This window comes from Liolophura sinensis, chromosome 2, assembly GCF_032854445.1.
Source record: "Liolophura sinensis isolate JHLJ2023 chromosome 2, CUHK_Ljap_v2, whole genome shotgun sequence".
NCBI lineage: Eukaryota > Metazoa > Mollusca > Polyplacophora > Chitonida > Chitonidae > Liolophura > Liolophura sinensis.
The window spans coordinates 9,653,320-9,665,348 of NC_088296.1; the positions used below are offsets into that span (position 1 = coordinate 9,653,320).

The 12,029-nt window shown below is 38.3% G+C and overlaps 1 protein-coding gene across 1 annotated transcript in view; it reads left to right on the forward strand.

Moving 5' to 3' along the window:
• The first annotated feature begins 5,787 nt into the window (after positions 1-5,787).
• Positions 5,788-12,029, forward strand: part of LOC135462472 (titin-like) — a 78,981-nt gene continuing 72,739 nt past the window's right edge. The window contains exon 1 of the mRNA XM_064739698.1: positions 5,788-5,939. The gene's annotated coding sequence lies outside the window, so the exon portion shown is untranslated. The remainder of the gene's footprint in view (positions 5,940-12,029) is intronic.

The window sequence follows — 12,029 nt, forward strand, 5'->3', positions numbered from 1 at the left end:
CAAAAAGGGCAAGTAGTAGGCTGTAGACAGCTGTCTACTGCCGTCCCTGTAGCCGCCTACTTTGAATATTCTTACTATTTCAATCAATAGTAATTGTGACATAATTACTTTCAATTCAGCTGCATACTTTTGAAGTCTGACCTACTTCTCCAATTCGAAATGAAAACCCTGTTTGACCCTGTCACGCTTCATGTCTTATGCACTGATCTCATTTCATGTGCTGGAGTCGTGTATCATTAATGTAAGTGAATGTATATTAGATGATTATAAACCTTGCACATCAACCGTTCTGTTCCTGAATGTTTGTTTGTGTTGCATCGAACATGTACATAAAATTATTTATTTATTTATTTAATTTTTTGGATTGGTGTTTTACACCTTACTCAAGAATGTTCACTTATACGGCAGCAACTATAACCATCTGCAGGTTGATAGCAGACCTTCTGTTCCCACATACGGCTGAGAGGAAGCCAGCATTAACTGGATTTGAACTCACAGTGACTGCATTGTCCAGAGGCTTCTGGATCATTATTAGAGCTCTGTAGAGTACGTGTGCATGGGTGTAGGGCTACACTTATTATGTACATGCATTATGTATTAATTCTGTGCCTCAAGTCATGGCGGAAGGAAAATTGATGTTATCATGATGACATTTGTGCAGTGCTGTCTTAAAACAAAGACCATCATGAATTATTAACATAATTGTTATGAAAAAGACTGGTGAAAATTACGCCTAATAACACTTGCACCAGGACTTACAATGCTTATGCTCAAGCGGATATTATGATGTGATGTCAACCGATCTTTTGTGCGTGAATTCATCTATGGCCTCTTGACTGTCTTGTATATATTCCGCATTTAAAACCTGCTATGGATCTGGGGCCACTTTCACAAAACTTCGTAAGTTGTATTTCTTGTACCTTTCCTTGCAAAAGGTGTCTAACTTATAGTGCCATAAGGCGACGTTATTTATGAGCAAAGTTACGGAAATTTGATTGATGACATTTTGCGAAAGTGCTATGATTTCTCGATGGAAAGTGTAATTTGTGGAAAAGTTGTTCCACAGAGTACCATTGTTATGGCAACTAGATTGGCATTGTCATAATTGTGTGTATTACATAATTGATGATTGGGCTTGTTTCGCAAGTGCTGTTTTCATTTTTGGTTGATACATAGGTCTATGCAGATCTGATGATGAGTCACACGTCATGGTTTCCATGGTAACCATAATTGCCATTGATCAAGTGTATACTGTATATACTATGATCATAATTACAGTTCCACCCATCATAATGCTCGCCGCCGTTCTATAAATGAAATATTCTTGAGTACGGCGTAAAACACCAATCAAATAAATAAATAAATCAGACAATTCACATGCATGTTAATGCTGTATACTTTTCTGTCCAAATACATTAAACATTTTTACACACAGTTTTAAAAGAAAAAATGACATTATCTATTAACAGAAGAAACCTCCCGACTTCAAGCCATAATCCTCTCCAGCTGCACGTGGGGAGGCCTGTCAGCAACCTGCGGCTGGTCGTGGGTTTCCCCCGGGCTCTGCCCAGTTTCCTCCCACCAAATTGATGGCCACCGTCGCATAAGTGAAATATTCTTGAGTACGGCATAAAACACCAATCACATAAATAAAGCCATAATCTGAGCAGCGAGAGCTTATTGGGACCTCATTGATCAAGGCTTTTCGACTCTGTGAGCCAGGGATGACCCTTTAATGGTCATACAGTACAGCTAGTACTACAGTATACAACATGTACCTATTCCCTATAGACACACACACACTAAAACTGTACCAGTGTAAGTTTGTGTGTATGGTGGGTGTGGCCTGCCAGTGTAAAGTCATCCCCTTTTGCCCTACTGAGTTGATAAGCTCATTACCCACTGGCTCTATTCTGGGCACCATGCTAACATGCCTTCTCCTGGCATCACCCAACTCAGTCTGTATCACACCCACTCTCCTAATGCCTCTTCCGTCAACAAACTAAGTCTGTATTCATTCTGGCTACAATCATAGCACACCTGAGAAAGCAGTGCTCCAAACTACCATTGATGGTGTTTGAGGTTTTAAACACTGGTTAGACGTTGAAGTAGGCCATTTTGTTTTTGGATTTGTAGGTTTTGTTTGACATGGTTGGTAAGGATGCTGAGGCAGAGGCATAAAACATGTCTTCACATACAAGAGAAAAAAAAAGACTCAGTGCATTTCTTAGGTGTATGTTATGTACTTTATTTACATGCATTTGTTTGATGATCTGCTTGCTCACCGATTAAATTATATTTGTTTATTTATTTATGTATTTTTTAACACGTACCCCTGTACATATACTTATTGAAGAGTATTTCATTCATAACTGTACACAACAGCAGTCTTTTTTTTTTTTTTTCTTAATGGACAAACATTAGGGGAGTTTTCACATCTTTTACAACTAAAGGTAAGAGAAAAAAAACTGCTCTGTCATATACGTGACTTGTCAACAATGTTAAACAACTTTTTTTTTTTTACATTTATACTGATCACCTGTCTTGTTATTATCTAAATCCAAAAAGTGACGCCCCTTTCCATCAGGAACGTTTCAAGTTCAGACGTATAGCTCCTCAGTTTTGTTCATCGCTCGTGTGATCTAAATTACGTTTTGTGAAACTTTTTACAGAGGCCTATGTTGTAGTAAATGTGATCATAAATAGTTGCCTAACGTTTTTGACAGGTCACATTATAAAGTATGACTTTTTTGACCTTTAACGTTTAACTCAAATCTGCCCTCTATTCTTCATGGCACTCTCCAGTCGGATAAAAAAAAACAGAAGAAAAAATTTTTCCTTCTTCGGTTGCAGCGTATACTACAAACTCTGTAGTAAATTAAAAAAAAAAAAAAGAAAAAAAAAAACTTATGAGAACAGAAAAACAGACAAGATTATTAATCTTATCGAATGCCCAATATTTCTATCTTCTTCATTAGATGTGGGCAGACCATACTGAGCACCTCAGTTCTCTCCATTGTTCATCTACTCTGCTAAACTTTTGGGGAAATCACATGGTACAATAATACTTCTCTTCACCTTAAGGGATAAAATAGCTTGAACTGGAAAACCTTATTAAAGAGTATTATGTGTTTGTCTGGACAGATAAATTGATCAAATTCTTTTGCGTGTGAAGCCCAAATTACTTTTAAATATCGAGTGTACAAAACGTTGAAAAGTTATCTTCACTTCGGACTTTGAAAAGATCAGGATTTGCAGCTGTTGACGGAGATTGAATGATGGACTGTTATTTAGCCTATAAGACAACATCTCTAACAAGTAGGACTAGGTTTTGTTGACGCCTCACATTTCTAACATAGTTGTGCTGAGAGATTATGAATGCGGACAAAGTCAAGACTGGCTTTATTCCTTTATTCTCTGGTAAACTGACCTGGTCCGCCCAATTTGAGGATAGAGGATATTTGCCAGCACACCACAGACATGCTTCTGCGTAATGTGACTCCCACATCATAGCTTGCTTATTTATTTATTTGATTGTTTTTTTTTTTTTTTTACACAGTGCTCAAGAATATTTCACTGATTTGATGGTGGCCAGCAGCCGTGATACCGCGACCATCTGCAGTTGCTCAAAACTAATTGATATTTATAAGGTACTTGCGTATCTTAAAAGTTTAGCATTTTTCAAGTGACACACTTTGCTAGATTCTGATGGAGTCATCAATGTTATAAAGTGAGATTGATTAATTTCCTAGTTGTGTGTTGTTGGTGTCAATAGTATCATTTTATAGCCTTAATGTGATTTTGAAGGTGAAATTTTTACTTGAAATTCAGAAAACAAAAATGTTTACATTTCACGTATATGTAAACACTATTTTCAACGTTGCTTTAATATGCAAATGGGAAGGTCTGTCAGCAACCTGCGAATGGCCGTGGGTTTCCCTCGGGCTCTGCCCGGTTTCCACCCACCATAATACTGGTCCCCGTTGTATAAGTGAAATATTCTTGAGTACAGCGTTAAACACAAATCAAATAAATATGCAAATGTTGTGTGTCACACACACTGTACCAGTACATGTAAATTGATAATTATTTGCTTTGTAACTGAAAATTAAATGTATATATTATTTATTGTTACCTTTAATTGCTCGTATATGTTTATCAAATTTATTTTTTTATATTTTTTTTAGGGGGGGGGGGATGGAGATAGAGAGGAATGTATATACCTAACGCAGTCACTGTGTCATAGCACTGTTTAATAAGCCGCTGCAAACATTTTCAAATGAGACAAAAATAAATTAACTTTTTTTTTCTTCTCCTCTGCTTCACATTTTCACATGCCAATAATAACATGGTTGATGAAATACCCATCAACCTGTCAGCCAATCAAATTAACCGGAGCTCCGTTCCTAGTTACCTACATGTGATTGTATTTCACGATCATGCTTTTCTAACGCCTTTTTTATTGAAAAAAAAAAAAATTTAAATTAGGACTCTTCTACTTAACTTTTATTTAATTTAAAAGATTTTTTATAGAAGTTCTAGACAGGGACATAAATGACCTTGTCTTATTCAGTAAGACATATTTTTTGATGATTTACCTTCACTAAAACTACTTCAGGCATAGCAAATTTTTTTACTTTTCCACACGCATTTTCATTCCAATATATGGATGCGTTTTTTAATGTCTTTATTTTATTCCGAATAGTAAATGAGGAACGAAATACTCTGGATATGTAAATGAACTCCTGTTGTAGGAATTTCCATGTTATGTACATATACAGTACCCAAGGGAGCTGAAAAACCAGCTGAAATAACAAAGGTAATTCAACAGAATTACCTGATATTTACCTATTTCAGCTTGTGTAGAGCTGAATGTGACTACGTATGTAAAAGAACTGCATTAATAACCGGCAGCTCCTCAGAGATTTGGCTTTACATAGTTAATTTACTTGGAAACCCTCCCGGTATTAATGTCAGTTTTTTTTTTCTTCAAAAGTGTACTTGCATTTTTACAGCTAGGACAGGATTTATTCAGACAACAAAATATCTCATAAATCTCTCCTCCCGCGTGCAGAAGTGTCATTTTAAATCATGTCATCAGTGCTGTTTGTCTCACAAAACAGAAAGATACAAACTTAATGCCCCCCCACATTCCAACACACCACCCCACTCACCACCCCACCACCTCACTCACTTACCACCCCACCACCCCACTCACTCACCACCTCACTCATTTGCCACCTCACCAACCAACTCACCACCTCAAGCACCACACAACCCACCACCCCCACTAACCCTACTCAACCCCTGCTGGGACTCCCTCACCAGCCCTCCCTGGACTTCCCCTCCCCCCATCCTGCCATGGCAGCCGTCAAACACCCCCACTCTCCTCCTCCCCACCTTCCTGGCCAATCCCCCTTCCCCCCCTCCCGGGACTTCCCTTTTCCACCCTCCTGGGTCTGGCATGTCCACCTCACCCAGGAATCCCATCCCCCACTCCTGGAACACCCTCGCCCACCCCTCAGGACTCCCTCCACATTCCTCTTGGAAACTCACCCTCCCCTCCCCACCCCTCCTCCGACTCCTCTCTCCCCAACCTCAATTTCCTCCACATAATTGTTCTTCTTGGCAGAAGAGTTTAATAACAGCTTTTATCAATGCTGTAAGTTTATAATGTCAATACTCATTTCCATGCATAAGTGGGTCGAAGTGACTGCTACTCTACTCTGCGGCTTATCCATACCTGAGCTTTGACAGGTATGTTATTCAACGTGACAGCCAACAGGCAGACACCACGGCTCTCATCAGGTAGAGCCTTACCCGCAGTTCAGTGCAGGACTCTTATGTACGTTGACAAAAACATGTCTCTTGAGGGTCAAGACGTCCTGTGAAGCCAGACTGAGGTGAACAAAGGGCCATGACCTGTCCACTTTACAAAGGTGTGAATGTTTTTCTGTAAATCTCTCTGACTTGTTACTGTGGTAAGCATTTAGCTGTCCTCAAGCCTGCATGTACACCCAGTATTACGTAACAAATCAGGCCGTCTCACTAAAGGCTGTAAATTACACTCGTTCTAGGCGCTGTGCTGCAAATAAGCTATGTATCCGCACCTACATGCATCAAGCAAATCTCTGTGTTGCTCATCTTGTCTGTCTGATATTTAGTCTGTCGGTAAAATCCTTATTCCATTTTTTAACATCGGCCAGTGACTTTATGAAGAAAGGCATAAGTTCAAGACGACAACTTATTTGTAGCGGATGGCACAGCTATTGAAAATTTGCGCTTGTTAAGAGTTAAGTTAGCACGGTCTTATAACGTTGTCATTCCATGATTTCATTATTAAATGAAAATCAAAGATCAGTATAAAATGTGACAGATTTCTGTCAGTGTATCAACATGAAATTGGATACAGGAGGGAGCAGCACTCCCTGAACAGTGCAGTTAATGGGTTGGGTGGGGGAGGCCTGCACACTTCCTTCCTTTGGAGTCTTAAGAGTCAGACAGTTGTTCAAATGTGTGGTATGATTTAAGCATCAGACAGTTGTTCAAGTGTGTGGTATGATTTAAGCATCAGACAGTTGTTCAAATGTGTGGTATGATTTAAGAGTCAGACAGTTGTTCAAATGTGTGGTATGATTTAAGCCTGGTGTAGTGCCTGGTACAGTGTCTGGTGTAATGCCTGATATAGTGCTCCTAGTTGTTAATAGATATCAGTATATGTGCTTAATTTTCTGAAGTTGATGAATGATGAACATTTACTCTGTCAGTTACAAAGACTGTTCATACCAGAGGCCCTCTGACAGGGTGTCAGTTACAAAGACTGTTCATACCAGAGGCCCTCTGACAGGGTGTCAGTTACAAAGACTGTTCATACCAGAGGCCCTCTGACAGGGTGTCAGTTACAAAGACTGTTCATACCAGAGGCCCTCTGACAGGGTGTCAGTTACAAAGACTGTTCATACCAGAGGCCCTCTGACAGGGTGTCAGTTACAAAGACTGTTCATACCAGAGGCCCTCTGACAGGGTGTCAGTTACAAAGACTGTTCATACCAGAGGCCCTCTGACAGGGTGTCAGTTACAAACACCACATTTACAAGTAAATATTAACAGTGACCAGACGAACAGTTTGCACACATAACGGTACCAAAAGTAGCCATAAATTCAATAATTATGCTATACAAAGCAATACAAAAAGAACAATTAGCAAAGGACAGATTACAATTGAGTTATTGTGTATATATTGAAAATGTGTTTTTTACAAATTTTTTTTTTTTTCAAGCATGGTCAAATGAAACTTTTTACAGTTTGCTTTTGGAGATTTTGACTCTTTTAAGTCCCTTTCTAATGAGTTCCACAGTTTTGGATCATTGTATGAAAGGCTTTGTTTAACATACTTTGAGGAGGGGAATGGCACTTGGAGACTACCATTCGTGGTTGATCGGAAATGTTTTATAGTTGCAGAGTTGACAGGTTTAAATAGTGTATTCAGATATGTTGGGCACTTTCCGTGTAGTATTTTGAACATGTAGGACACATGCATGGGAGAGTCGTTTTGAACAGTAGCCTCCAATTAAACCCTTGTTGTGACATCAGTCTATTCAGAAAACCGTACTTTCTCCATCAGGAAAGTACGGCATCCATACATTCCTATATTCGTCTGGCAGTTTAGATGATACTTGTGATACATTCTTCGTGTAAGACGAACCAATCAGCGTCCCATTTTTAACCTGGATAGGCAGACCACTGTTTTCACCCAACTAGCAGCACCCATGTCGTCACTGGATTCTCGGGCCTAGCTAAACAATCATAGCATAGTGAAGAAATATATTACAGGAATCTAACATTGTGGCTTCACTCTTATATAAGCCTGGCAGTCACGGAAAAGTTTTAACCACTTGCATCTGAATTGCAGTCAGGCATATATTGGCCATGTCGCCATACATAAAGGATCAGAACTAAAACTCAGCCCCCGTACTGTATGCACACTTCGTTCCCCCACTCCCTCCCACCGCTAAACACAGAAATCGTTTATTATGTAATACTAATGGAATTGTTTAAGCGGAATAAAGACCTTGTAACTGTACATTCCTGTATAACAAAGTCCTTGTCAGCTTCACGCCTCATACAATCCAGGAATGTGCAGTTACTGGGCCTTTCTCCACACCGGAATGAACACAAAAGTTTGTGAACTCACATTGCATGGTTCATACATGTTAACTGAGGGAAGCTACTGATTTAGTGTACATGTATTTCTCTATGAATCAAGTCCAGCTCATGCTGGCTTCCTCTCTGGCCGTAAGTGGGAAGGTCTTGCAGCAACCTGCGGATGGTCATGATTTCCCCTGGGCTCTGCCCGGTTTCCTCCCAGCATAATGGTGCTCGCCGTCGTATAAGTGAAATATTCTTGAGTACGGCGTAAAACACCAATCAAATAAATCAAATAAATAAATAAATTCTCTATGAAAGACAATCATGATGATTACCTTTCCTGCATAAAGTAATTCAGGCCTATTAAAGCTATAGTTTGATGTTCATTCCTGTTTTTGTGATGATCTTTTCTGTTCAAACTGCTTATGTATTAATCATTTTTTTGCAGTAGAACGATGTAGTCAATACAACTAATTGTGCCAGAGTATTTGCACAGTTAAGGGCTGACACATGGGTCTGTCATGTGTGAGCTCTTCACTTTTACTTTCGCTTTCTGTTTTGTCCGGAATGCAAGACGTCACACAGCTTTCACTTTCTGTTTTGTCCGGAATGCAAGACTTCACACAGATAACATTAAGCCAGTTTCATGACCAGGATATCAAAAGTTGAACATGGAGATGAGAAATTATACTGACAAGTCATGATATTCAGGCCTGATATGTGTAAAGCATGATAACCTGTGCTGTGTGTTGTAAGATAGAAAAATTTACGTTGTTCTGAGAGGATACTGTAAAAAAGGAAGGTTTACCTAGCATTGCATCATATTTAGTAGACTGCATGTGCATAAACCTCCTCATACAACAGTACCTACATGTACCTTCCTGGAACAGCACTGAAGAAAAGTTTATACAGGGTGAAGCAAAAGTCTGGACCCATAGGCAATTTACCGTACGACAATTTACAGTTTAATAAATAAATAAAATTAATAAAATTATATATGATACTTAAGTGATCAAAATTATGCTAAAAATAAATGAAAACAAATTGTATAGTACATTGCCTATGGGCCCAGACTTTTGCTCCACCCTGTATATACATATATATCTTCTTATATTTATGTGCTTCCAAATGTACATATTTGTAAAATTTCTTTTTCTTGTATCTCTGCCATGTAAAAATGCGGAATACAGGGTGTCCAAATAGCACCAGTTTTTATTTCTACCTTAACCATATTTTTCAGAGACTGATCAGAAGGTAGCTTTTTTTTTTTTTTTTTTAATTTTTTATTGAAATGTATGCAGCACAGTAATCAAGCAATTTCAAGTGCGCATTTCAAGTTATAGCCGAAACCACAAACATAGCAAAATCCACAGCCTTTCAATACAACATGTTCCGCAAACATGACCCAGAAATAGACTGACAGAGTCTTTCCCTTACAGTGTAAGTTGCAGAAAAATACTCGTGTAAATATGCTTTCTCTAGACTTTGAACGCACAAGAAACTTTTGTTTTTTCAAAAGACCATGTGGCTATAGACAAGAATAATGTTATGTAATATGTGAACATTTCAGTTACCTGAATACCTCAGGGGTCGCCACATTTCTAGTTTGTCCGCCTGGAGTGTCAAATTTGTGAAAGTAATTTTCCTGCTCATTGTCCATTATAGATGTGTCTCCCAAAGAATATTTTTAATTTAGGAGAAAATCTAGGTTGTAAATTTTTTATTTTTTTATTTTTTTTTTTGCACTGTGCATTTCATTGTGCTGACTTTGTGTTTCCAATTTAGGGTGTCAAATGAAAATATACATGTAGACTTAACTATACTTCTTACAGTTTGAAATATTCATTCCAGTGAGGCAGCACTTTGATGGCATCAACTGGCCCTGCCACAAGGAGACACGGTGTATATACACACACACCTAGTGAGTTCTCTTCTGCGTGACATGACTTAAAATTTGTTCACTATAAGCTTTACCCTGAAGCATTCATCCATTCATTCAATATTGAATAGATAAATTTTTGGTGTTTATAGGTTTATAAGTGTATGTTTAACAGAACAGGTTCAGAAAATTATACAAACATATACTATACATTTTGTTGTGGGAAGGTTTGTCAGCAACCTGCCGATGGTTGTGGGTTTCCTCCCACCACAATACTGGCCATCGTCGTATAAGTGAAGTATTCTTGAGTACGGCGTAAAACACCAAGCAAATAAATAAATAAATATACATTTTGTAGTTGTACATGTATGTTTCATGCCTTATGCTGATTCAGCAGATTTTAAGATATGTGTCAGGCTTTTCTGAGAATCTGATCATTGACCCATAATGGCCATATATAATTGTTTTACTATTGTGGGAATAATAGAAGAAGGAATTTTGACGACAAGAAAAGTTTTCACCCTGAGGTCAAAATTAGAATAAGCATATTTAGGTTTTGGGAATGGTATATAATTGTTTTGACCCAACATTCAGTGTTAAAGGGTCTTAAGTATGGTCTTAAAACACCAATGCAGTCGTTGTGAGTTCAAGTCCAGCTCATGCTGGCTTCCAGGTCTGTCAGCAACCTGCGGATGGCCCTGGGTTTCCTCCCACCATAATGCTGGCCCGCCATCATATAAGTGAAATATTCTTGAGTACGACGTAAAACATCAATCAAATAAATAAATAAATCAAATAAAACACCAATGATAAGAAAAGCAATTAAATGAAGCTTATAGCTGACACTTCCTCTCATGCCGTAAGTGGGAAAGTCTGTCAGCAACCTGCAGATGGTCGTGGGTTTCCCACCGGCTATGCCCGGTTTCCTCCCACCATAATGCTGGCAACCGTCATATAAGTGAAATATTCTTGAGTGTGGCGTAAAACATGAATCAAATAAAGAAATAAATAAATTACAGCTAACATGTTTAAAGCATTATATCAGTGGGCCTATCAGGTCTATCACAGAGATCACTAAGTGATTTTAGACTTAAGTCAAAATCTCAGTCATTAAACTTTGTATGTTCCTTTCTGATATTTTAGCTGAAAATTCTTTTGCAATAACTTACCCAGAATTCATGTCGTCAAGCAATATTTTGACCTTGTTATGTAAGAAGTAAAAATTTTGAAGTCGTTTGAAATTTTGGTCTACCTGTAAGTCTGGCATTGCTACATGGTCCAGATCTTACATGCATTCATGTATCAAAAAATTCTTGTCTGTATCAAAAATAAAATTATTGCATTCTTTTGGAAAATTAAATGCATTTTTTTTTGCAGATACATACATTGAAAATCATTGAAATTATTGAAACGTCAAAAACAAAGTCAAAAAGTCCCAGTCAGCATTATTTCCATCATTTTCCAGAAAGCTTCTGATAACCTGAAACAAACATTATTTCAGGTATGGCCTAGGCTACTGTATTTGTACATGGGGATAATTTCCTATTTTCATCTGCCAGCATTAAGGCTACTGCTGGATGATTTGGCCCAATTAAGAGAAAAGCCACTTTGGTGGTGTTGATGAGACGAGAGGCCCCATTCATGCATGTAGGGGCCCCTGGTTACATGGCAGACATTCTGTAGTTGTTTATGACCTTGTTTTTTAAATCAAGGTCATTGTGACATGTGCTAATAGAATCCAGGGCCTAGAACCAGTATAGACACGATCTGACTGAATCTAAGCGCCAGGTCTAACATTGGTACACCACTCATAAACCATATGACAGGGTACTCAGAGTCACAAGAATAATCTGCAAATAAAACCTAATGCTAGTTTTCAAAGGAATATATATGTCAGAAATAATTTATTAATGATGAATGAAATGGAGAGCATATGGGGAAGAAGCAGTTTTCATTGAGTGAGCTGACTGGGACTTACATGTATGCATGTAAGATCTGGACC